The following is a 23,091-nucleotide window of genomic DNA, read 5'->3' as shown; positions in this document are numbered from 1 at the left end:
TTAAAAGGTTAAGGACGTTTCTTTTTATTTCTAGTTTATTGTTAAATTTTATCAAATGCTTTTTCTACATCTATTGAAATGATCTTATGGGTTTTCTTTTTTCCTCTGTGAATGCTATAAATGACATTAATATTTTTATGTTAAACTTTCATTGTATTTCTGGGATAGAGTCAAATGGGGCATAATATAGTATCTTTTTTTATATAGTACTGAGTTTGATTTGTTTATATTTTGAACAAGGTATCAACAACTCTGTTCATAAGTGATATTAACCTGTATTTTTTTCTCATACTATATTTGTCTGTTTTGGAATTAGAATTTTACTAACCTCACCGAATACGTTCAGAATGTTTTTCCTTCCTTAATATCTAAGAAAAGGTGGCTTAAAATTGGAATTGATGCTTTCTTGAATATTTGGTAGATCATTCCTATAGAACCTTCTGGGCCTGGTATCATCTTTGTAGGAATAATTTAAATTACCTATTTAAATTTTGTTTCTGGCTGTATGTAAAGTAATCAGATGCCTAGACTAGGACCAGGTTATGTCTGTTCCCTGCATACTCATTAATAATGCCTCTTTTCACTTTCAGAGATCTCCTTGTTCAGATAATAAAATATGTGGTTTTTGTGTGTATAGGACTATATAGGTTTTTCTCTTTCTTCTTGAATTAGTTTTGGCTAATTACATAATATTGTCTAGTTTGTCTGCTTCATATTTATTGGCATAAAGTTGTTTGTAGTTTTCTCATTTTTAAAACTCTGCTGTGCCCTGGCCAGTGTGGCTCAGTTGGTTGGAGCGTAGTCCTGGGCACCAAAGGGTGGCAGGTTGATTCCTGGTCAGGGCACATACCCAGGTTGTGGGTTTGATCCCCAGTCGGGGTGAGTATGGGAGGTACTGCTATCTCTCACATCAATGTCTGCCTGTCTGTCTCGCTCCCTTCCTCTCTCTCTAAAATCAATTAAAAAACAGATACTCGGGTGAAGATTAAAAACACACATACAAAACTCTGCTACAGCTTCCAATGTATTACTTTAAAACTCTCTAACATTGTTTATTTGCAACTTTTTTCTTTACCTTATCAGTATTACCTACGTTTTTTCCCATTTTTATTAGTCTTTTTTTTTAATATATTTTATTGATTTTTGAGAGAGAGGAAGAGAGAGGGATAGAGAGTTAGAAACATCGATGAGAGAGAATCATCGATCAGCTGCCTCTTGCACACCCCCCAATGGGGATGTGCCCACAACCAAGGTACATGCCCTTGACCGGAATCGAACCTGGGACCCTTCAGTCCGCAGGCCGACGCTCTATCCACTGAGCCAAACCGGTTTCGGCCATTTTTATTAGTCTTTTTTATGTACACATTTAACTTTATTGACTTTCCCTACTGTTTATTTTTTATGTCATTAATTTTTGCTCATGTTTATTGTTTTCATCTTTCTACTTTCTTAGAATTTATTCTGCTGCTCTCTTTTTAAATTTTGAGTCTTTTTTTCTTTTCTAATATATGCACTTAAGGCTATATATTTCCTTGTAAGTGTAGTTAAAGTTGAATTCTGTAAGGCTTTTTTTATGATGCATATCATAAAATGCGTGTATCTTAAGTCTATAGTTTTATGAGTTTCGGCGAATGTTAACAACCATGCTCCCATCATCCAAATCAAGATATAGGCTGTCTCCATCAGCCTAGAAAGCTCCGTAGGGCCCGTGTTGGATCAGTCTTCCCTCCATCACCAGTTCATTAGTGTGAGGACTATGCGAGGCTAGCCGTTCCTCTAAATGGAAGCATTCAGTATTCTCTTGAGAGTGCAGCTTCTTTCATCAGCATGCACTGCGTATGTTAGTTCATTTGCTCCTTTTTATCACTGAGTTTATTCCGTTATATGGATGGATATGCACTATTTGTCTATCCAGTCTTTGCTGATGTTTGTTTGGATTGTTTTCAGTGTTTGGCTACTATGAATAAAGCACCTATGAACATTCTTATACAAGTCTTTTGTGACATAGTAAGCTTTCATTTCTCTTGGGTAGTGGGAATTGAGACTGGAGATCATTCTCAATCTCAGAGAAAATGTGTTCATCATCAAAAAATTAAAAGGCACCCAGCCTGTGTGGGTTAGTGGTTGAGCATCAACCTATGAACCTGGGGGTCACGTTTCAAATCCTAGGCAGAGCACATGCCCGGGCTGCGGGCTCAATCCCCAGTAGGAGAGGCCGTGCAGGAGGCAGCTGATCTATATGATTCTCTCTCATCATTGATGTTTCTCTCTCTCCCTCTCCCTTCTTCTCTCTGAAATAAAAAATAAAAAATAAGTTAAAAAGACTCGGACCGCCCTAGCTGGTTTGGCTCAGTGGATAAAGTGTTGGCCTGCGGACTGAAGGGTCCCAGGTTCGATTCCAGTCAAGGGCACATGCCCGGGTTCTGGGCTCGATCCCCAGTGGGGTTGTGCAGGAAGCAGCCAATCAATGATTCTCTCTCATCATTGATGTTCTATCTCTCTCCCCCTCTTCTTTCCTCTCTGAAATTAATAGAAATATATTTTAAAAAATGGACCTTAAAAAAAAAAAGGCATTGGTTATTACTTTTATACCATCCTAGTGACTTTGCTTTTTAAATGAATGGAAACGATGTAGTTTGTTTTTTTAATCCTCACCGGAGAATATATTTTTAGGAGAGAGAGAGAGAGAGAGAGAGAGAGAGAGAGAGAGAGAGACAGACATTGATTGGTTGCCTGCCATAAACACCCTGACTGGGGATTGAACCTGAAACCTAGGTATGTGCCCTGACCGGGAATTGAACCCGAAATTTTTTTGGTGCACAGGATTGATGCTCCAACCAACTGAACCACCTGGCCAGAGCACGATGTACAGCAAGCATGTCAGACTCGCGGCCTGAAGGCCACATGCGGCCCACAATGAATATTTTTGCAGCCCAGCCAATATAACGGTATGTAAGAAACGTTTTAATAAAAATTTCTTAGTTTTTGTAACTTAATTACAATATCCTGTTATACATAATTATTAATAACGAACTACAATGTTCGCTAACGACTGATTACTATAATCATGTTGCACTCATTTCCCTTACGCGCCTTACACGCAGGCGCACCATTTCTCTCCACTAATACTAGCAGCGAACGTTTTAGCAGCCGATGGCCACGTCATTAGTCTTGGACTGACTTGTTTGGTGTGCGCAACAGGAAACATTTTGCTTTCGGAGAACAAGAAAAATAGGTTTATTTGCATTACGCTTATTAATTTGTGCAGTTATTCAGTGTCTGGTAAGTTAATGTTCAAGAAAAAATATTAATTTTTATTAAAATGTTCTATTATTTTATGTTAACGGTTACTCATTTATTTCAGCCCTTTGTATTCAGCATGTCGCTATCGAAATAAACTTATGTTTCTATGAAAATTGAAGCTTTTGTTTTTTTTTTCGGCCCACATAAACTTAAACCTTGTTTATTTGGCCTGTGTTAGCCTTTGAGTTTGACATGCTTGATGTACCATTTTACTATGTGGCTACTAGTTTTTTTTAAAAATGTTGACCTTGTTTTTTTCATACAGTTTTGCGGGGAAAAGGGACTCGTATGCAAAGTCAGCTCCTGCTTCCCCTGATCATGTTAAACATGGCCAGAGGTGTAGATACGGGACTGTGGTTAGCTGTGCATCTGTGATTTTATTGCTTTCTTGTTTGGAATTGGAAAGGCGGGGTCTTAGTGTAGCTATCCAATAAGTTTTATGATGTGGTATTTTCATTATTATTTAGTTCTAGTTCTTAAACATTTTAAAATTAAGATATTTTTATTTGAACTATATGTTACTTGGAAATGTGTTTTTAAATTTCCATGTGTGGGATGATTTGTTGTTTTTGATGATTTCTAACTTAGTTGCAGTTTGGTCGCTTAATATAGTCTTTGTAATACTAATTTCTTGAAATGTTTTGTGACTTGCTTTATGACCTAATGTGTAGTTAATTTGTATGCTTAAAAGAAAAGTGTATTCTCTAATACACACACACACACACACACACATACTTATATACATTTATTTAATAAGCTTAATGCATACGTACACACTTATGTAAATATATATAAATTTATAGATAATAGATCTCAAGCTTATTAATGGCATTGTTCAAATCTTCCAAATCATTTCTGATTTTTTTCTGTTCAATCTACCAATTACTAAACAAGATGTATTAAACCTTCTACCCCAATAGTAGATTTATCAGTTTCTTCTTATAGTTTTGTCAAGTTTGACTTTATATTTCAGAACTTTTATTATTTGATATATACAGATTTAGAATTACTATATTATTCTAGCAAAAAATAAATTATTTTTTTTCTGATTGGGACTACATCAAACTATAAAGTTTTTGCACAGCAAAGGAATCCATGTACAAAACAAAAAGACAACCTACTGAATTGGAGAACATATTCACCAATGAGACAGCCAATAAGAAGTTAATATACAAAATGTATAAAGAACTCAAAATGTAAAAAAAACAAAAAACAAATCCAATTAAAAAATGGGCAGAGGGCCTGAATAGATACTTCTCCAAAGAGGACATACAGATGGCTGATAGACATATGAAAAGATGCTCAACATCACTAATCATCAGAGAGATGCAAATGAAAACCACAATGAGATCTCACCTCACACCTGTCAGAATGCCTTTCATCAGTAAATCAACAAACAACAAGTGTTGTCAAGGAAGTGGAGTAAAGGGAACCCTCGTGCATTGTTGGTAGGAATGCAGACTGTGCAGCTCTGTGGAAAATAGTATGCCCAGCCGGTGTGGCTCAGTGGTTGAGCATAGATCTATGAACCAGGAGGTTACGGTTCGATTCTGGTCAGGGCACATGCCCGGGTTGCAGCTCCATCTCCAGTGGGGGCATGCAGGAGGTAGCCCATCAATGATTCTCTCTCATCATTGATATTTCTGTCTCTCTCCCTCTCCCTTCCTCTCTGAAATCAATACAGATACATATATATATATATATATATATATATATATACATATATATATATATACATACATACATACATACACATACATACATACAGATATATACAGATATATGTATATATATACATATATATATGTATGTATATATATTTTTTCTTTTTTTTTAAAGAAAATAGTATGGAGGGTCCTCAAAAAATTATAAATGGAACTGCTTTATGTTCCAACAATTCCATTTCTGGGTATATGTCCACAGAAACCCAAAACACTAATTCAAAAGAATTTTCATTTCAGCGTTATTTACATTAGCCAAGATATGGAAGTAACTCAAGTGCCCTTCAATACACGAGTGAGTACACAAGTGAATAAAAAAGCTATAATACACACACACACACACACACACACACACACACACACACTGGAATATTACTCAGCCATAAAAAAGTGAAGTCTTACAATTTGTGATAGTATGGGTGGACCTAGAGGGTATTATGCTAAGTGAAATAAGTCAGTCAGAGAAAGACAAATACCATATGATCTCACTTATGTGTGGAATCTAAAGAACAAAATAAATGAACAAAACAAAAATAGAAACAGATTCATAGATACAGAGAACAGACTGATGGTTGCCAGAGGGGAGGGTGGTTGGGGGACTGGGTGAAAAGGTGAAAGGAATAAGAAGTACAGATTGGTAGTAACAAAATAGTCACAGGGATGCAAAGTACAAGCATAGGGAATATAGTAAATGATATTGTAATAACTACGTATGGTGCCAGTCGGGTACTGAAATATCGGGGGAACACTTTAGAAAGTAAATGATTGTCTAATTACTATTCTGTACACCCGAAACTAATACAAAATAGTATTGAATGTAAACTGTAATTGAAAAGTAAAAATTTTAAAAAGGAGTAACCATCCCTCTGAAATAAAATAAATTACTATTGTAGCCAATTTTCAAATCATCATATAGTGACTATTTCTTATCATGCTTTTTGCCTTAGTGCCTATTTATCTCATATTAATATTTGGTGTCACTTCCTTTCAGTTAGCATTTATTTAGCATTTGTTCCATCGTTTAACTTTTAGCCTCTCTCTGTATTACTTTTTTTCTACCTCTGCTTTTAATGAGGCCTAGATTAGAAGTCAGTAGACCTGTCTTGAAAGTGTCCTGGAGTCTTAGATTCCCAATTTTTCAATTGGGTACAAGAATACATGCCTTGCACACCACCCTTCACCATGTTGTGAGAATCGAGATAAGTTATGTGGAATCATTTTGCAAACTCTAAATTATTTTGCAAATTATTATTGTTCTAGCCACCTAGCTTTTTGAGTGTCCCCAAAAGTTTGTTTAAAGCCAAGGTGGTTAAGGGCTTAGTTGGTAGAGAGAGCCATGTTTTTGCATTTGCAAATACCATTTCATAGGGTGGTTGTAAGATGTACATGTATTAAAAGTACTAAATTATCTGTAGCATAGTAAGTATTCAATAAAGAGTAACTCATTATTTTTATGATTATCATTGTGATAATCGTGTTGCTATTGTTTTTACCATGAATTCTACATCCTCAATTTACCAGTGCTTGATCATAGGCAAATTTCTTAACCTCGCTAAGCCTCAACTTCTTCATTTTTGAAGCTAATAACTACTTCATAGTGTTGTTCTGAGAATAATGTAAAATAATGATAAAAAGAGCTTGGTACAGTGTCATGGTTTCCATAATCTTAGTTTTGAAGGTATCTTTTGCTATTAGTGTTCTAAATGTTGACACTTTTCTGAAGCCCCAAATCATCTATAACCTCTTACCTGAATTTGAAGCCCTTATTTAAAATATGGTTGAGTAGAACCACTGGGAAATTTTACCATCAATGTAAACCATTATATCCAAAGTTAAATTCTTCATCCTTTCTCCCCACCAATCATTTCAGCTTCTTGAGAACCTAAGTGATGGCTTTAAGTTAAGCCTTACCCTTAAGGAGCTCACCATCTAATAGAAGACTCACTTTAAAATATGCCATTGTAGAAATTCATGCAAGGTGCTTCAGGAGACCCTAGAGAAGAAATGAACCCTGTGGGGAGGAGGGTGATAAAGCCAGGAAAAGCTTCCCAGACCAGGGAAAGCCTGTTTCCCCATTTCCACCAAATATACCAGAACCATCATCTGTGATTCTCCCAACAAAAAAGACTGGGGTACATAAAATTAAACATCTTTTTTCACTTCATAACTTCAAGAAGTGAACCAGGGATCCAGTGGCCTTACTTCTCACGGATCTCTCTCTCTCTCTCTCTCTCTCTCTCTCTACCCCCCCCCCCCCCCCCCCGCCCCTTTTCTTCCTCCTCTCCCTCTGCATCCTGAAAGTCTTTTATTTGCTTCTTCTGCATCCTACTCCCTCACAATGGAGTGTGTGAGGACTGTGCTTGGCCTTTCATGTCCAGGCCTGAAGAGACAGCATCATTGCTGCTCGCAGTCCATTGGCCAGACCCAGGGCCATGGCCCCTACCTCACTGGGAATTGTCGTTTTTCTGTGTACCAGGAAGAGGAAAAGGGATTGGTGGGCTTCTAACCAGTCTTGGCCATAGCTGCCTCAGAGACATCCTTGACATCAGCAACCCCTGGCATGTTCCTTTTGCTACTCTGCTTGCAAAGGCGTAGGTCATGGAGCAGAGAATCACCTCAGTAGTCCCGTGTGTTTAATCCCTGCTTGATGAGACCATCAACTTTTTTCTGCCATCTTGTTCACTTTAATAATACTTCCTAGTCAAGAAAAAATTATTGTGGCACCTAGATCAGTGCTTGGCACATAGTAGATATACAATAAGTATTAAAATATTTTTTAAAATTTATTTTAGAGAGAGAGGGAGAGGAGGAGGGAAAGGGGCGGGGGGAGAGAGAGAGAGAGAGACAGAGACAGAGACAGAGACAGAGACAGAGACAGAGAGAGACATTGACTTGTTCCACTTATTTATGCATGGTTGATTCTTGTATGTGCCCTGATCAGGGATCAAATCCGCAACCTTGGGGTATCAGTATGATTCTCTAACCAACTGAGCTATAAGTATTTTTAAATGTATGAATCCTCTCAGCTCCAGGACTGACTTAGAGGTTATTTGCAAGACTAAATTAAACTCAGTACTTGAGTGAGCTGATAGAGAGAGGGAGGGAAGAAGGGAGGGATGGGTGGAGGAATCCTACACAATCAGGGATGGGAGCTTGTTTGTTGGTCACCTCTGAACTACCCCTGAAGGTAACCAAGAATCACCTCAGTGCTAGAAACCTTCCAGCATTTCTGCTTCCTCCCATAGAGCCAGGAAGAAAAAGTTAATCAGTGATTCCCTCTCATCACTGATGTTTCTATCTCTCTCTCCCTCTCCCTTCCTCTCTGGAATCAATAAAAATATATTTAAAAAAAAAAAAAAAAAGAGCGCAGCTGGAGTGGCTCAGTGGTTGAGCATCGACCTATGAACCAGGAGATCACAGTTCGATTCCTGGTTGGGGCATATGCCTGGGTTGCTGGCTCGATCCCCAGTGTGGGGCATGCAGGAGGCAGATGATCAATGATTCCTTTCATCATTGATGTTTCTATCTCTCTCTCTCCCTCTCCCTTCCTCTCTGAATTAATAAAAATATATTTTAAAAGAAAAGAAATGTTACAGGGCTGAGCAAAGGCCCCGAGGGACTGGAGCCGGAAGGGAAGACCTTAGCACTCACAGACGCCAGCAGAGCGTGGCTGGGCACAGATTCTGATGGGTTCCCACTCTAGCTTGGTGGCCTCTAGCAGTGGGGCCTTGGGCAAGTTACTTAATCTTTTTGTGCCAGTTTTCTCATCTGTAATTTAAAGATAATAATACCTCCCTCTTCTGGTTTTCAGATTAAGCAAGTTACTATAATAAAAAGCATAGACCAATGACTGGCACAATGTAAGCGCTGTATACTTGCAGATACCGTTATCATTAGGGACAGAAAAGGAATGGTCGCTTGAAGTCCCAAATTGACAGACTGGAAGGGCCCTTAGAGGTGACCGTGTCTGATCCCTACTGAGCACCATGGGGCTGCTGTTCTGGTGTCCAGCCGGGTTCTCTTACTGCTCCTGGTTGTCAGTGCACAGTTTGGTTCCAAACTATTTGGTAAAGTAGGTGGCATTTAGTTTAAGTGCCAACTGCCCCAGTCCAGTCCTTGCCCCCTTGCCTGTTTTGCCCCAATTTGACTTTTCTTCCCCAGAACACTTACACTTTTCCCTACCACCGAGATCTCCACTCTGCCACCCCCTCACCATCCCACCTCAGTTTTCTTGTGTCTCTGTCCCCCAGTCAGATTCTGCATATCAGTGTCAACTAGCTAATCTGATAAATGGTTTCCTCTGAAAGTCCCAATTGTCAGTGCAAAGGTTGCTGCTTCATACAAAGGTGCATTCTGACTGGGGCCCTTCTGGGGAATATGCCCCACCCTTGGTGTCCTGGTATGTGGGAGGGAGAGAGAGAGGGAGCAGCATTCCACCTAGGAAGTGGGAGAGATTTAGGCCATCAATCTCCCCTAAAAGGTCCTCTCTGAGCATCCATCCTGTTGGCTGGGAAGCAGATAAGGATACTGGCAGGGACATGGCAAGGGAATTGGGGAGGGACACTTAATCAATAAACTTCTAAACATAGAGCTAGGGGCCTGAGTGGGTGGGGCAGGATATAAAAATGGGTAAGGCTTGTCCCTGCCTGCAAAGATCGAAGGAAATAAAAGCACACGGTTAATAAGCGTACAAATAAACTATATCTCGAGCTAACACAGAGGCACATGAGAGTACTAACAAGGATGAGAGATGTATTCAGACTGGAAGTTTTGCATGATTCCATGGAGAGGTTGATGGTGGCCTGAGAACTGATACCTGAAGAGGATTTTATCAAAGTATATTGTGTTTTCTATGAATGCTAGGAAAATAAGCCCTGGCCAGGTAACTCAGTTGGTTAGAGCATCATCCCAAAACACCAGGGATGGGGAACATCTGGCCCACAGGCCCTGTAAGGCCCACAAAATCATCTGGTCTGGCCATGCCAAGGCATTAAGGGGTGAGTTAATTAACTGTTTGACCAAATATAGCAGGCTAATTTTTAAGTTAATAATTTTGTATGGCTCGAGAATGGTGTTATAAATAGCCAAATGGCCCTTGACAGAAAAAAGGTTCCCCTTGCTTGCATACACCAAGGTTGCGGGTTCAATCTCCAGTCAGGGCACATACAAGAAGCAACCAGTGAATGCATAAATAAGTGGAACAACAAATTGATGTTTCTCTCTCTCTATTAAAAAAAAATATATATATATATACATACATACATACATATACATATATATATATACATACATACATACATACATACATACATATACATATATACATATTTGGTAAAGTAGGTGGCATTTAGTTTAAGTGCCAACTGCCCCAGTCCAGTCCTTGCCCCCTTGCCTGTTTTGCCCCAATTTGACTTTTCTTCCCCAGAATACTTACACTTTTCCCTACCACCCAGATCTCCACTCTGCCACCCACTCTCAATATATATTAGAGACTAAGGGAGAGGGAGAGAGAGACGGAAACATCAATGATGAGAGAGAGTCATTGATCATGCCCCACTGGGGATGGAGCCTGCCACCTGGGCATATGCCCTGACTGAGAATCAAACTGTGACCTCCGGGTTCAAAGGTTGATGCTCAACCACTGAGCCATGCTGGCCTGGCGCTCTCTCTCTCTCTCTCTCTCTCTCTCTCTCTCTCTCTCTCTCTCTCAAATCAATAAATAAAATTATAAAAAGAAAATAACACACAGTCTCACAATTCAAGGAGACCTCTGTTATCTCTAGGTACTGGGATTATGGGTGATTTCTGTTTGCTATACATTTCTGTATTTTTAAGTTTTCTGTTATTGAGTTTTACAATAAAAAGAATACACATTTATAAAAACAAAATTCAAAACCCAAAGAGAACTTAGTGCTAACATTTCAGTATGTCTTTTTAGTCTTTTTTACAACATGTAATTTTATCATTCTAATTATACAATTAAACATATACTAGAGGCCCGGTGCATGAAATTCGTGCACTGGGGGTGTGTGTCCCTCAAGCCCAGCCTGCACCCTCTCCAATCTGGGACCCCTTGAGGGATGCCCGACTGCCCGTTTAGGCCCGATCCCGGTGGGTTTGGGCCTAAATGGGCAATCGGACATACCTTTCACAATCCAGGACTGCTGGCTCCCAACTGCTTGCCTGCCTGCCTTCCTTATTGCCCCTAACCGCTTCTGCCTGCCAGCCTGATCACCCCATAACCACTCCCCTGCCAGCCTGATTGATGCCTAACTGCTCCCCTGCCAGCCTGTTTGCCCCTAATGTCCTCTCCTGCAGGCCTGGTCACCCTAACTGCCCACCCCTGCAGGCCTGGTCCCTCCCACTGCTCTCCCCTGCAGGCCTGGATCCCCCCCAACTGCCCTCCCCTGCAGGCCCGGTCACCCCCAACTTCCCTCCTCTGCTGGCCTGGTCACCCCTAACTGCCCTTCCCTGCAGGCTTGATCAGCCCCAACTGCCCTCTCTTGCAGGCCTGGTCCCTCCCAACTGCCCTCCCCTGCTGGCCTGATCACTCACAACTGCCCTACCTTACAGGCCTGGTCCTTCCCAACTGCCCTCCCCTGCTGGCCATCTTGTGGCAGCCATCTTGTGTCCACATGGGGGCAGCCATCTTGTGTGTTACTCTTTTATTAGATAGGATAGAGGCCTGGTGCACAGGTGGGGGCCAGCTGGTTTGCCCTGAGTCAGGGTGGGATTCCCTTGGGGCATGGGGCGGCCTAGGTGAGGGGCCTATGGTGGTTTGCAGGCCAGCCACACCCACCGGCGACCCAAGCGGAGGCCCTGGTATCTGGGATTTATTTATCTTCTATAATTGAAACTTTGTAGCCTTGAGTGGAGGCCTGGGCTGGCCAGGGTGTGTGGAAAGTTTGGCTTCCTCCATTGCCGGGGAAACCCAAGCCTCCTCTCGCTCAGTGGCCAAAGCCATCTTGGTTAGGTTAATTTGCATACTCACTCCTGATTGGATGATGGGCGTGGCTTGTGGGTATAGCAGAGTGGTGGTTAATTTGCATACTACTCTTTTATTAGATAGGATACCTGCTCTTTTCTTTCTTTTTTTATTTCAGAGAGAGATAGAAAAGTCAATGATGAGAGAGAATCATTGATCGGCTGCCTCCTGCACGCCCCCCACTGGGGATCAAGCCAGCAACCTGGGCATGTGCCCTTGACTGGAATCGAACCCAGGACTCTTCAGTCCACAGGCTGATGCTCTATCCACTGAGCCAAACCAGCTAGGGCAGTGGTCGGCAGACTCATTAGTCAACAGAGCCAAATATCAACAGTACAATGATTGAAATTTCTTTTGAAAGCCAAATTTTTTAAACTTAAACTTCTTCTAATGCCACTTCTTGAAAATAGACTCGCCCAGGCCGTGGTATTTTGTGGAAGAGCCACACTCAAGGGGCCAAAGAGCCGCATGTGGCTCACGAGCCGCAGTTTGCCGACCACGGAGCTAGGGCTATATACCTGCTCTTTTTAACTTCTCAGCATTTGCCCTGCTATTATAAATGCTTCATAAGTATAACTGAATGGTTGTGGGATATAGTTCTATAGCCATTTCCCTTCTATTGGACTATAAGCTTGTTTATCAATTTTTACTGTTATAAGAGGACACAACCCTTGTAAACATATATGCACCCAATATAGGAACACCTAAGTATATAAATAACTCTTGGTGGACTTTAAGGGAGAGATAGGCAGCAATACAATCGTAGTAGGGTACTTTAACACCCCACTATCATCACTAGATAGATCTTTCAGACAAAAAAATCAACAAGGAAACAGCGACCTTAAATGAGACACTGAATCATATGGATTTAATTGATATTTATAGAACATTTCATTCCAAAGCAGAAGAATATACATCCTCTCAAGTACACATGGAACATTCTCAAAGATAGACCACATGTTAGGACACAAAATAAGTCATAACAAATTCAAGAAGATTGAAATCATACCCAGCATCTTCTTGGATTACAATGGCATGAAACTAGAAATCAACTACAATGAAAAAAAAAAACACACCTCAAAAACACATGGAGACTAAATAGCATGTTATTAACTAATGAATAGGTTACCAAGGAGACTAAGGAATAAATAAAAAATTACCTGGAAAAAAAAATGAAAATGAACACACAAAAACCCAAAATCTGTGGGACACAGAGCAAGTAGTTCTGAGAGGGAAGTTCATAGCATTACAGGCCTACCTCAAGAAGCAAGAAAAATCTCAAATAAACAATCTAAACCTACACATAAAAGAACTAAACGAAGAACAACACGAGAAGCCCAGAGTAAGTAGAGTGAAGGAAATAATAAAGATCAGAGTGGAAATAAATGACAGAGTCTTCCAAAACAAACAAAAGATCAATGAAACTAAAAGTTGGTTCTTTGAAGAGATAAACAAGATGGATGAACCTTTAGCCAGACTCACCAAGAAACAAGAGAGAGGACCCAAATAAATAAAATCAGAAATGAAAGAGGCGAAGTAACAACTGACATCACAGAAATACAAAGAATTGAACAACTATATGCCAACAAATGGGACAACCTGAGCAAATGGACAAATTCCTAGAAACATACACTCTTCCAAGACTGAATCAGGAAGAATTAGAGAACCTGAATAGACAGATAACAACTAATGAAATTGAAGCAGTAATGAAATAAAAGAAACGTCCCAGCAAACCAAGTCCTGGACAGATGGCTTTACATGCAAATTTTATCAAACATTCAAAGAACTAACACCTATCCTCCTCAAACTATTCCAAAGCATTCTAAGAGGACGGAAGACTTCCAAACTCTTTTTATGAGGCCATCATTATCCTAATTTCAAAACCAGATACAGACACTACAAAGAAAGAAAATTATAGGCCGATATCCCTGATGAACATAGGTGCTAAAATCCTCAACAAAATATTAGCCAACTGGATACAGCAATGCATTAAAAAGGTCAGACACCATGATCAAGTGGGATTTATTCCCGGGATGCAAGGCTGATACCATATCTACAAATCAATAAATGTGATACATCACATAAACAAAATGAAAGATAAAAATCACTTGATCATCCCTGGCCAGTGTGGCTCAGTTGATTGGGTATTGTTCCATGCACCAGAGGGGTTGCCAGTTCAATTCCCTATCAGGGCACAAGCCCGGGTTTTGGGCTCCATCCCTGGTAGGGGGCAGCTCCCACATTGATGTTTCTCTCAAAATAAATTAAGAAATCGCATGATTATATCAATAGATGCAGAAACAGCAGTTGATATAATACAGCACCCATTTATGATAAAACTCTCAGCAAGGCGGGAATAGAGTGGTCATACCTCAACATAATAAAAGCCATATATGAAAAACCTACAGCCAGTATCATACTCAATGGGCAAAACCTAAAAGCATTTCCCTTAAAATCAGGAATAAGACGGGGATGTCTGCTTTCACCACTCTTATTCAGCATAGTGCTAGCCACAGTGATCAGACAAGAAGAAGAAATAAAAAGCATCCAAATTAGAAAGGGAGGAAGTAAAACTGTCATTACTTGCAGATGACATATTGTACATAGAAAACGCTAAAGACTCCACCAAAAATCTACTAGATCTATTAAATGAATTTTGCAAAGCAGCAGGATACAAAATTAATATCCAGAAATTGGTGGCATTTTTAAAAATATATTTTTAATTGATTTTTTTATTTTTGTTTTTAGAGAGAGAGGAAGGGAGAGGGAGAGAGAGAGAGAAACATCCATGGGAGAGCAAAACCTTGATCAGCTGCCTCCTGCATGCCCCCTACCGGGTATTGAGCCTGCAGCCTGGGCATGTGCCCTGACCAGGAATCAAACCGGCAACCTTTCGGTGCATGGGACAATGTCCAGAAACCAGTGGCATTTTTATATGCTAATAACAAACTCCCAGAAAGGGACTAAGAAAACAATCCCATTTACTATTGCAACAAAAAATAAGATACCTAGGAATAAACTTAAGCAAGGAGGTAGAAGACACCTGTACTCGGAAAACTGTAGAACATTGAAAGAAATAGAGGAAGCTACGAACAAGTGGAAGCATACACCATGCCAAACTGTCTTCAGAGTGGCTGTGCTATTTTGCATTCCCACCAGCAATGATTGAAAGTTCCTGTTGCTCCACATCCTCACCAGCATTTGGATATTGGCCTTCTAATAGGTGTGTAGTGGTGTGTAGTAATGGAAAAAACATATGTTGGTCTCTGCCCCCAGTTCCCGGCACAAACTCCTAAAACCCTTGTGATTTTCTAACCAGTAAGAGCACAGGTAGCATCTTTGTTCTAATATTTGGTCTTTGACTCAGTTCCGGAGACAGGGCCCTTGGAATTCCCTGGGTGATAGGAGTGTCTTTTGTTCTAATGAGGTGACTCTGAGTGGGATTCTGAATGGTTTCTGGACAAGGACTGGTCACTAGAAAGACCATGATTAGAAGCTTGGAATTTTCAGTGCCATCCCTCCATTCCATAGAGAAAGGAGAGGGGCTGGAAATGGAGTTGATAATTGATCATGCCCACATGAAGAAGCCTTCTTAAAATCCCAATAGCATAGTGTTTGGGGAGCTTCCAGGTGGGCGAGACACACCTGGTACCAAGAGGGTGACGTTCCCCAACGTCACGGAGACAGAAGTTCCTATACTAGGGACCCTTCCAGACCTTGCCCTGGAATCAGCCCTATGAATCTCTGCATCTGGCTGCTCATCTGTGTCCTTTATCATATCTTTAATAAACTGGTAGATGTGCTTCCCTGAGTTCTGTGATCTGCTCTAGCAAATTAATCGAATCCAAGGGGGAGCAGTTCATAGGAACCTCAGATTTGTAGCCAAGTCAGGCAGAAGTTGTGGGTAAGTTGGCATCTGAAGTGGGGGAGTCACATGGGACTGAGCCCTTAACCTGTGGCATCTGACACTAGGTAGATAGCGTTAGAATTAGGTTAAATTGTAGGACACCCATCTGGTGTTGGAGAATTGCTTAATGTGTGTGTGTGGAGGGACCCAGATCTCATATCAGAAGTGTTGTGAGTATGGTAGTGTGAGAGTAAAGGAGAAAGACATACAGGAGGAAGACTGAAGTTTTTCCTACACAAGTGGTATCTCATTTTTGTTTTAATTTTTAATTCCCTAATGCAGTGGTCGGCAAACTCATTAGTCAACAGAGCCAAATATCAACAGTACAACAATTGAAATATCTTTTGAGAGCCAAATTTTTTAAACTTAAACTTCTTCTAACGCCACTTCAAAATAGACTCGTGGAAGAGCCACACTCAAGGGGCCAAAGAGCCGCATGTGGCTCGCGAGCCGCAGTTTGCCGACCACGGCCCTAATGGCGTATGTTGTTGAGTGTCTTTTCATATTCTTATGTGTCATCTGAATAGCTTCTTTGATGAGGTAGATCTTCAGGACTTTTGCCCATTTTTAGATCAGATAGTTAATTTTCATATTCTTGCGTTTTAAGAGTTCTTTGTATATTTTGGACAGTAGCCCTTTATCAGTTGTCTCTTTTGCAAATATTTTATCCCAGTCTGTAATTTGTCTCCTCACTCTCTTGACATTGTCTTTCGCAGAGCAGAAGTTTTTAATTTTAATGTAGTCCAGCTTATCACTTCTTTCTTTCATGGATCATGCCTTTGGCATTGTATCTACAAAATTATCACCATATCCAAGGTCATTTAGGTTTTCTCCTATGTTATCTTCTAGGAATTTTATAGTTTTACGCTTTACATTTAAAGTCTATGATCTATTTTGAGTTAATTTTTATGAAGGGTGTAAGTTGGTATCTAGATTCATTTTTTTTTTTACATGTGGATGTCCAGTTGGTCCAGTATCACTTATTGAAAAGAGTATTTTTGTTCAATTGTATTCCTTTACACCTTTGTCAAAGATCAGTTGGTTATATTTATGTGGATCTATTTCTGGGCTCTCTGACCTATGTATCTATTCTTTCACAAATACTATACTGTCTAGTAGTGTCAGGCTCTGACTTCGTTCTCCTTCAATACTAAGTTGATTATTCTGGGTCATTTGTCTCTCCATATAAACTTGAGAATCAGTTTGTTGATATCCACAAAATAAGTTACTGGGACTTTTATTGGTATTGTGTTGAATCTATAAATCAAGTTGGGAAGAACTGACATCTTGATAATATTGTGTCTTCCTATCCATGAACGTGGACTATTTCTTTACTTATGTGGTGTTTGTTTGTTTTTTATTTTCATTAAAAAAAACCCTCACTGGAGGATATGGTTGTTTTCTGGTGTTTTTTGTTTGTTTGTTTGTTTGTTTTGAGAGAGAGAGAGAGAGAGAGAGAGAGAGAGAGAGAGAGAGAGAGAGATGGGTTGCCTCCTGTACGTGCCCTGACCAGGGATCAAACCCGCAACCTAGGTATGTGCCCTGATTAGGAATCAAACCCACAACATTTTGGTATACAGGACAATACTCCAACCAACTGAGCCACAGGCCAGGACTGTTTATTTAGTTTTTTAAAAAATACCTTTCATTAGAGTTTCATAGTTTTTCTCATTTAGATCTTGTACATATTTTGTTAGATATGTAACTATCTCATTTGGGGGGGGAGGGCATGTGCTAATGTAAATGGTAATTTCAAATTCCACTTGTTCTACCTGCTTGCATCTAGGAAAGCAATTGGTTTGGGTATATTAACCTTGTATCCTATAATTTTGCTACAATCGTATATTAGTTCCAAGATTTTTTTGGTTGATTCTTTCAGATTTTTTTATGAACAATTATGTTATTTGTGAACAAATACAGTTTTGTTTCTTCCTTCCCAACCTGTATACCTTTTATTTCCTTTTTTTGTCTTATTGCACATTAGCTAGGACTTTCAGTACAATGTTGAAAATAGTGGTGAGAGGGGACATCCTTGCCTTGTTCCTGATCTTGGTGGGAAAACTTCAAGTTTCACATCATTAAGTATGATATTAGCTGTAGGTTTTTGGTGGGTGTTCTTTATCAGGTTGAGGAAGTTCCCCTTTATTTCTAGATTGCTGAGATATTTTATCATGGGTGGGTGTTAGATTTTGTCAAATGCTTTTTCTGAATCTACTGATATCGTGTGATTTTTCTTCTTTAGCCTCTTGATGTGCTGGATTACATTAATTGATTTTTGAATGTTGAGCCACCCTTACATACTTGGGATAAGTCTCACTTGGTCATGTTGTATAGTTTTTGTACATTGTTGGATTCAATTTGCTAATATTTTGTTGAGGATTTTTGCATCTATATTCATGAGAGATTAGATCCATACTTTTCTTATAATGTTTCTTCTGGGTTTGGTATTAGCATAATGCTGGCCTCAGAGAATAAGTTGGGAAGTATGCCTTCTGCTTTTATCTTCTGAAAGAGATCATAAAAAAATTGGTATAATTTCTTCCTTAAATGTTTGGTAGAATTCACCAGTGAACCCATCTGGGCCTGGTGCTTTCTGTTTGGGAAGATTATTAATTATTGATTCAATTTCTGTAATATAGGCTCATTTATATTGTTTATTAACAATTTTTTTTTTTAAGAATAGATTTCTGGAGATGAGATTCCTTGTCAAGGGTTTGATTTTGTGTGATTCTGAAAGTAGCACATGCTCATTGTTAAATAAACTGTACAGAAATATACCAAGTATAGAAGTAAACATTTCCCAACACTCCCTTACTCCAGACAGACTCTACAGAAGTGATCACTCTTAATGGTTTGCTGTGGATTTTTCCAACCATTTTCTGTGTCTTGTTTGAATATTTTTAAAGGTCTTGATATCTGTTGATATGTTGCCTTCCAAAAGACCTGTAACAAGGCATGATCATTTTTAATAGGAGTGAGATTTTAAAATTTGTTTCATTTTTTTCTAATTGTAGAAATATAGCCTGTCATTACAGAAAATAAAGAACATTTGAAAAGAAAAATTTAAATCACCCATACTTCCACTATGTAGATGACTAATACTAATGTTTTAGAGTATTCCTCTCTGAGCATAAAACCGGAGCACAAATCACAGGTGTCATGTGACAAGCACAGAGTACCAGATCAAGAGATAGAACATGTCAGCGCTCCCTGCCTCCCTCCATCAGACATTAATATTTTAATAAAGTAGGAATCATTTTTTTCTAGTCAGGTTTTTTTTACTTGTTTGTTTTTAGTTTTTAACCATTTAAACCATTTTTCTACTCTTTATTTTTTCTGACAGTATTGGGAGCATTTCTCCATATCTTTAATGTTCTGTGCCTTTGGGGTGATTATCCAAATAAATGTAAATATCTGCATGCTTCTCTGGCTTCCTTAGTCTAGATTCCTAGAAGAGCATGACTATTTTTAAAATGTTTGGTACTTATTGTCCAATCGTCTTCCAGGAACCTACCAAATTTACACTGTTGAGGTTTAACTGAGAGGGAGTATGGGAGGAAATGAGAGAAAGAGAAAGCTAGGGGGTGCCCAGTGTGTGGTCATTACTTCTGTGACTCTCTGAGAAGTGACCATCTTGATGGCTGGTAACGCCTTCCAGCAGTTGGGGCCCTTAGTTTCATGGGTCCATGGCCTGAACATTCACTTATTTATTCAATAAATATTTATTAAGTACCTTCTCCTTGCTATGCATTGTTCTGGGCTGAAAATACTTATCTAGGGATAAGGCCAACTTTCTGCCTTGGGAATCTTACAAGCTCTGATGGGGAGTCAGACCATAAGCACATAAACAAACGAGTGTGTAATATAATGTCTAACAGTGAAACAATTATGAAGAAAGATAAAGCAGATTCTGCGTAGAGAGTGAATGCCTGGGCATGATGTTGCCATTTTAATTCGGCTGGTCAAGGAAGGTCTTTCTGGGGTGATGACATTAGAGCTGAGGCCTGAAAGAGGAGCTGTAGAAAAATCTAGAACAATAGTAATTCTCAGTTCTGGCTGGACATTAGAATCACCTGGGGGAGCTTTTTAAAAATCCCAGTGCCCAGCACACACTATAGGCCAATTGAATTAGAATCTCTGGAGATGGAACCCAGGCACCCATACTTTTTAAGTCCCCTGGGTGATTCCAATGTGCAACCAGGGTGGAGAACCAGTGATCCAGGGCAGCTCTGTCCAACAGAAATGCAATTCAAACCACATAGGTAATTTTAAATATTCTTGTAGCCCCATTTAAGAAGTAAAAAAGAAACCAATGACATTATTATTTTTTAAAGATGTTTTATTGATTTTCAGAGAGAGAGGAAGGGAAAGGGAGAGAGAGAGAAACATCGATATGAGAGGGGAACATCCATCGGCTGCTTCCTGCAGGCACCCTACCGGGGATGGAGCCTGACTGGGAATTGAACTAGCAACCTTTTAGTGCATGGGATGACACCCAACCAACTGAGCCACACTGGCCAGGGCAGGTGACATTAATTTTAATAGCATATTTAATTTTACCTAATACATCTAAAATATAATTCCATCATGTAATCAATATAAAAATTACTAATCAAAGACTTCTCCATCTTTTGCACTAAGTCTTTGAGATCCAGTGTGTATTTTACATTCAGAAGCACATATGAATTCAGGCTAACCATGTTTCAAGTGCTCAGTAGACACCTGTGGCCACCATATTGGTCAGCACAGCTATGGAGGAAGAGCACGGGAAACAGCAGGTACAAAGATGTTAAAACCTGATCTAATTCTTGAGGGTGAGGTACCAGTAGGAGGCAAGTGTGGCTGGAGGGCAGTAAAGGAAGTTGGCAGTTGTAATAAATGAGGTTCTAAGGAAGAGTCAGGGCCTCGTGTTTTGGCTTTTATTCCAGCTGGGATGGAAGGCCATTGGGCACTTACAAGGCAAGAAATGGTTTGCTCTAATTTATGTTTTTTAAAGACCTTTGGCTGCTGCATTGGAAACAGTCTGCATGAAGGGCAGAGTGAAGCAGGGAGGTCCAGGAATAGGCTATTACATTAGAGAAATAGAGGCTTGGTTGGAGAGGCCACGGGGCAGATGCTGAAAAGTGTTTTGGTTCATGATAGATATTCCAAGGCAGACCCATTGGAGTTGCTGATTGATTGGATGTGGGATGTGGGAGAAAGAAAGGACTCAAAGATGACTCCAAGTTTTTGCCCTGAGTGGGCCCTGGCTGTGTAGCTCAGTTGGTTAGAGCCTCATAACAATACGCCAAGGTTACAGGTTCGATCTCCGGTCAGGGTACATACAAGAAGCAACCAATGAATGCATAAATAAGTGGAACAACAAATCTCTCTCTTTCCTTCTCTCTCTCTCTCTCTTCTCTCTCTCTCTCTCTCTCTCTCTCTCTCTCTCTCTCTCTCTCTCTCTCTTTTCTCTCTCTCTCTCCATACCTCCCTCTCTCTCATCAATAAATAAAAATTTAAGAAAAGAGTTTTGCCCTGAGCAAATGATGGTGGAGCTTGTGGTTGGGGTCGCAGGTGGGGATAGGTTTGTGTGTGAAATAAGAGTTCATTTTAAGCATAAACCAATCAAAATTGTGTGTGTCCTCTAAAATCTAGATCATGTGGGTCAGCAAAGACCCAGGGGATGTGGAAAAATACAGGAAGTATTCAAGCAATGGAGATCCCATTTGTTAAGAATACATGTTGAGACAGGGCTAGGGTATGGGAAATAGGAGAGAAAACACACTGTAATAGATTCCAGAGAACCTTAATGTCAGACTAAGGAATTTGAAATTTATTTGATAGGCATGGGGTGAGATATTAAACATTTTTGAGCAATAACTAGTATGATCAGAGCTTAAATTTACATTGGCAATGTAAATATGTTTAGTAACATGAAAAATGCTCAAGATAATTTTCACTAAAATTCTACAGATAATATGATTAGAGCCAAGTTGGTTTTTTTTGTTTTGTTTTGTTTTTTAATCTCATGTTTTAAAAAATGGCTTGTGTACTAGAAAAAGAGATTGAAAGGAACATTATCAAAATGTGTCATAGAGATGGTTTCAGTTGTTGGTAAGGCTATGAATAGGTTGGGGTTTTTTTCTTTCTACTCTATATTTGCTAATTTTTTTAATTGAGCATAACTACTTTTATAATGAGAATAATTTTAGATTAAACTTAAATATGTGCAGGACTAGAGGGAGTACATTGGATGGAGAGAATGGAGGCAGGAATATAGGTTAGGTTCAGTGCGGTAGGAAGGGAAGGAGAGGATGAACTGGGCCAAGGGCCATGGGAGGAAGAGGGAAGTGGAAAGTATATGTAAGGAAGCCTTAGCACAAACAAGTGTGCTGGTTAAGAGTATGGGCTCTGGAGCCAGGTTGCTGGGATTTGAATCTGAACTTGGCCCCTTACTTGGGCATACTACTCTGTGTTGTTGTTTTTTTAAATCTATAAATGGGAATAATAATTGTACTTACCCCATATGATTGATCTAAGGAGTAACTGAGTGAATGCATATTAACCACTTAGAACAGTGTTCAGCTCATAGAAGGTGCTCAGTATATTAGCTATTATTCTAGTTACTCCCAGGAATCTGGCCTCAGATACAGCATATATAATGGGGTGGATAGACACAGGTTCCTGAAGCATTATCCCTACAGTTTAACTTTTTATAATATATTTATATATTATACATTTTAAAAAATCTTGTGCTCTCTTCGGCAGCACGTATACTAAAATTGGAACGATAACAGAGAAGATTAGCATGGCCCCTGTGCAAGGATGACACGCAAATTGGTGAAGTGTTCCATATTTAAAAAAATAATAATAATACTAATAAAATAAAATAAAATTAAAAAATCTTAGTCAAGTTTTTTGAAAATAGATGAGCTGTCTCAGGTAGTGTGAGCTACTATCATTGAAGAAGTGCCAGGTGCTACAGGGGTCAGTGTGGGGCTGGTATAGGACTGATTCCAGGCTAGTTCTCATCAGATGATGTACTGGGTTTTTTATGTAACTAAATTCTTTCCACTAAAGGTAATGTCCTTCATTCTGAGCCCTCTCTAAGGATTTGGTGTTCAGGTATTCTTTATTTTATGAAATATGTTATATATAGACTGTAGGTTTTTTCCCTGATAACCTTACTTGGT

The 23,091-nt window shown here is 39.5% G+C and overlaps 1 protein-coding gene and 1 non-coding gene across 4 annotated transcripts in view; both read left to right on the top strand.

Annotated features, from left to right (window-relative positions):
- The window catches only part of CCND3 (cyclin D3), a 90,854-nt gene that overhangs the window by 36,795 nt on the left and 30,968 nt on the right, over positions 1-23,091 (top strand). For 2 of the 3 annotated variants that reach the window (XM_054721964.1, XM_054721965.1), the window contains exon 2: positions 2,824-2,948. The exons of the other annotated variant lie outside the window; for it this stretch is intronic. The gene's annotated coding sequence lies outside the window, so the exon portion shown is untranslated. The remainder of the gene's footprint in view (positions 1-2,823; positions 2,949-23,091) is intronic. 3 annotated transcript variants of the gene reach the window in all.
- LOC114228849 (U6 spliceosomal RNA) lies at positions 22,651-22,758 on the top strand. Its single transcript, XR_003614967.2, has one exon. It is a non-coding gene; the product is annotated as a U6 spliceosomal RNA (small nuclear RNA).

The sequence above is a fragment of the Eptesicus fuscus genome, chromosome 10 (genome assembly GCF_027574615.1).
Source record: "Eptesicus fuscus isolate TK198812 chromosome 10, DD_ASM_mEF_20220401, whole genome shotgun sequence".
NCBI lineage: Eukaryota > Metazoa > Chordata > Mammalia > Chiroptera > Vespertilionidae > Eptesicus > Eptesicus fuscus.
This window is presented reverse-complemented; position numbering and strand designations above follow the sequence as displayed.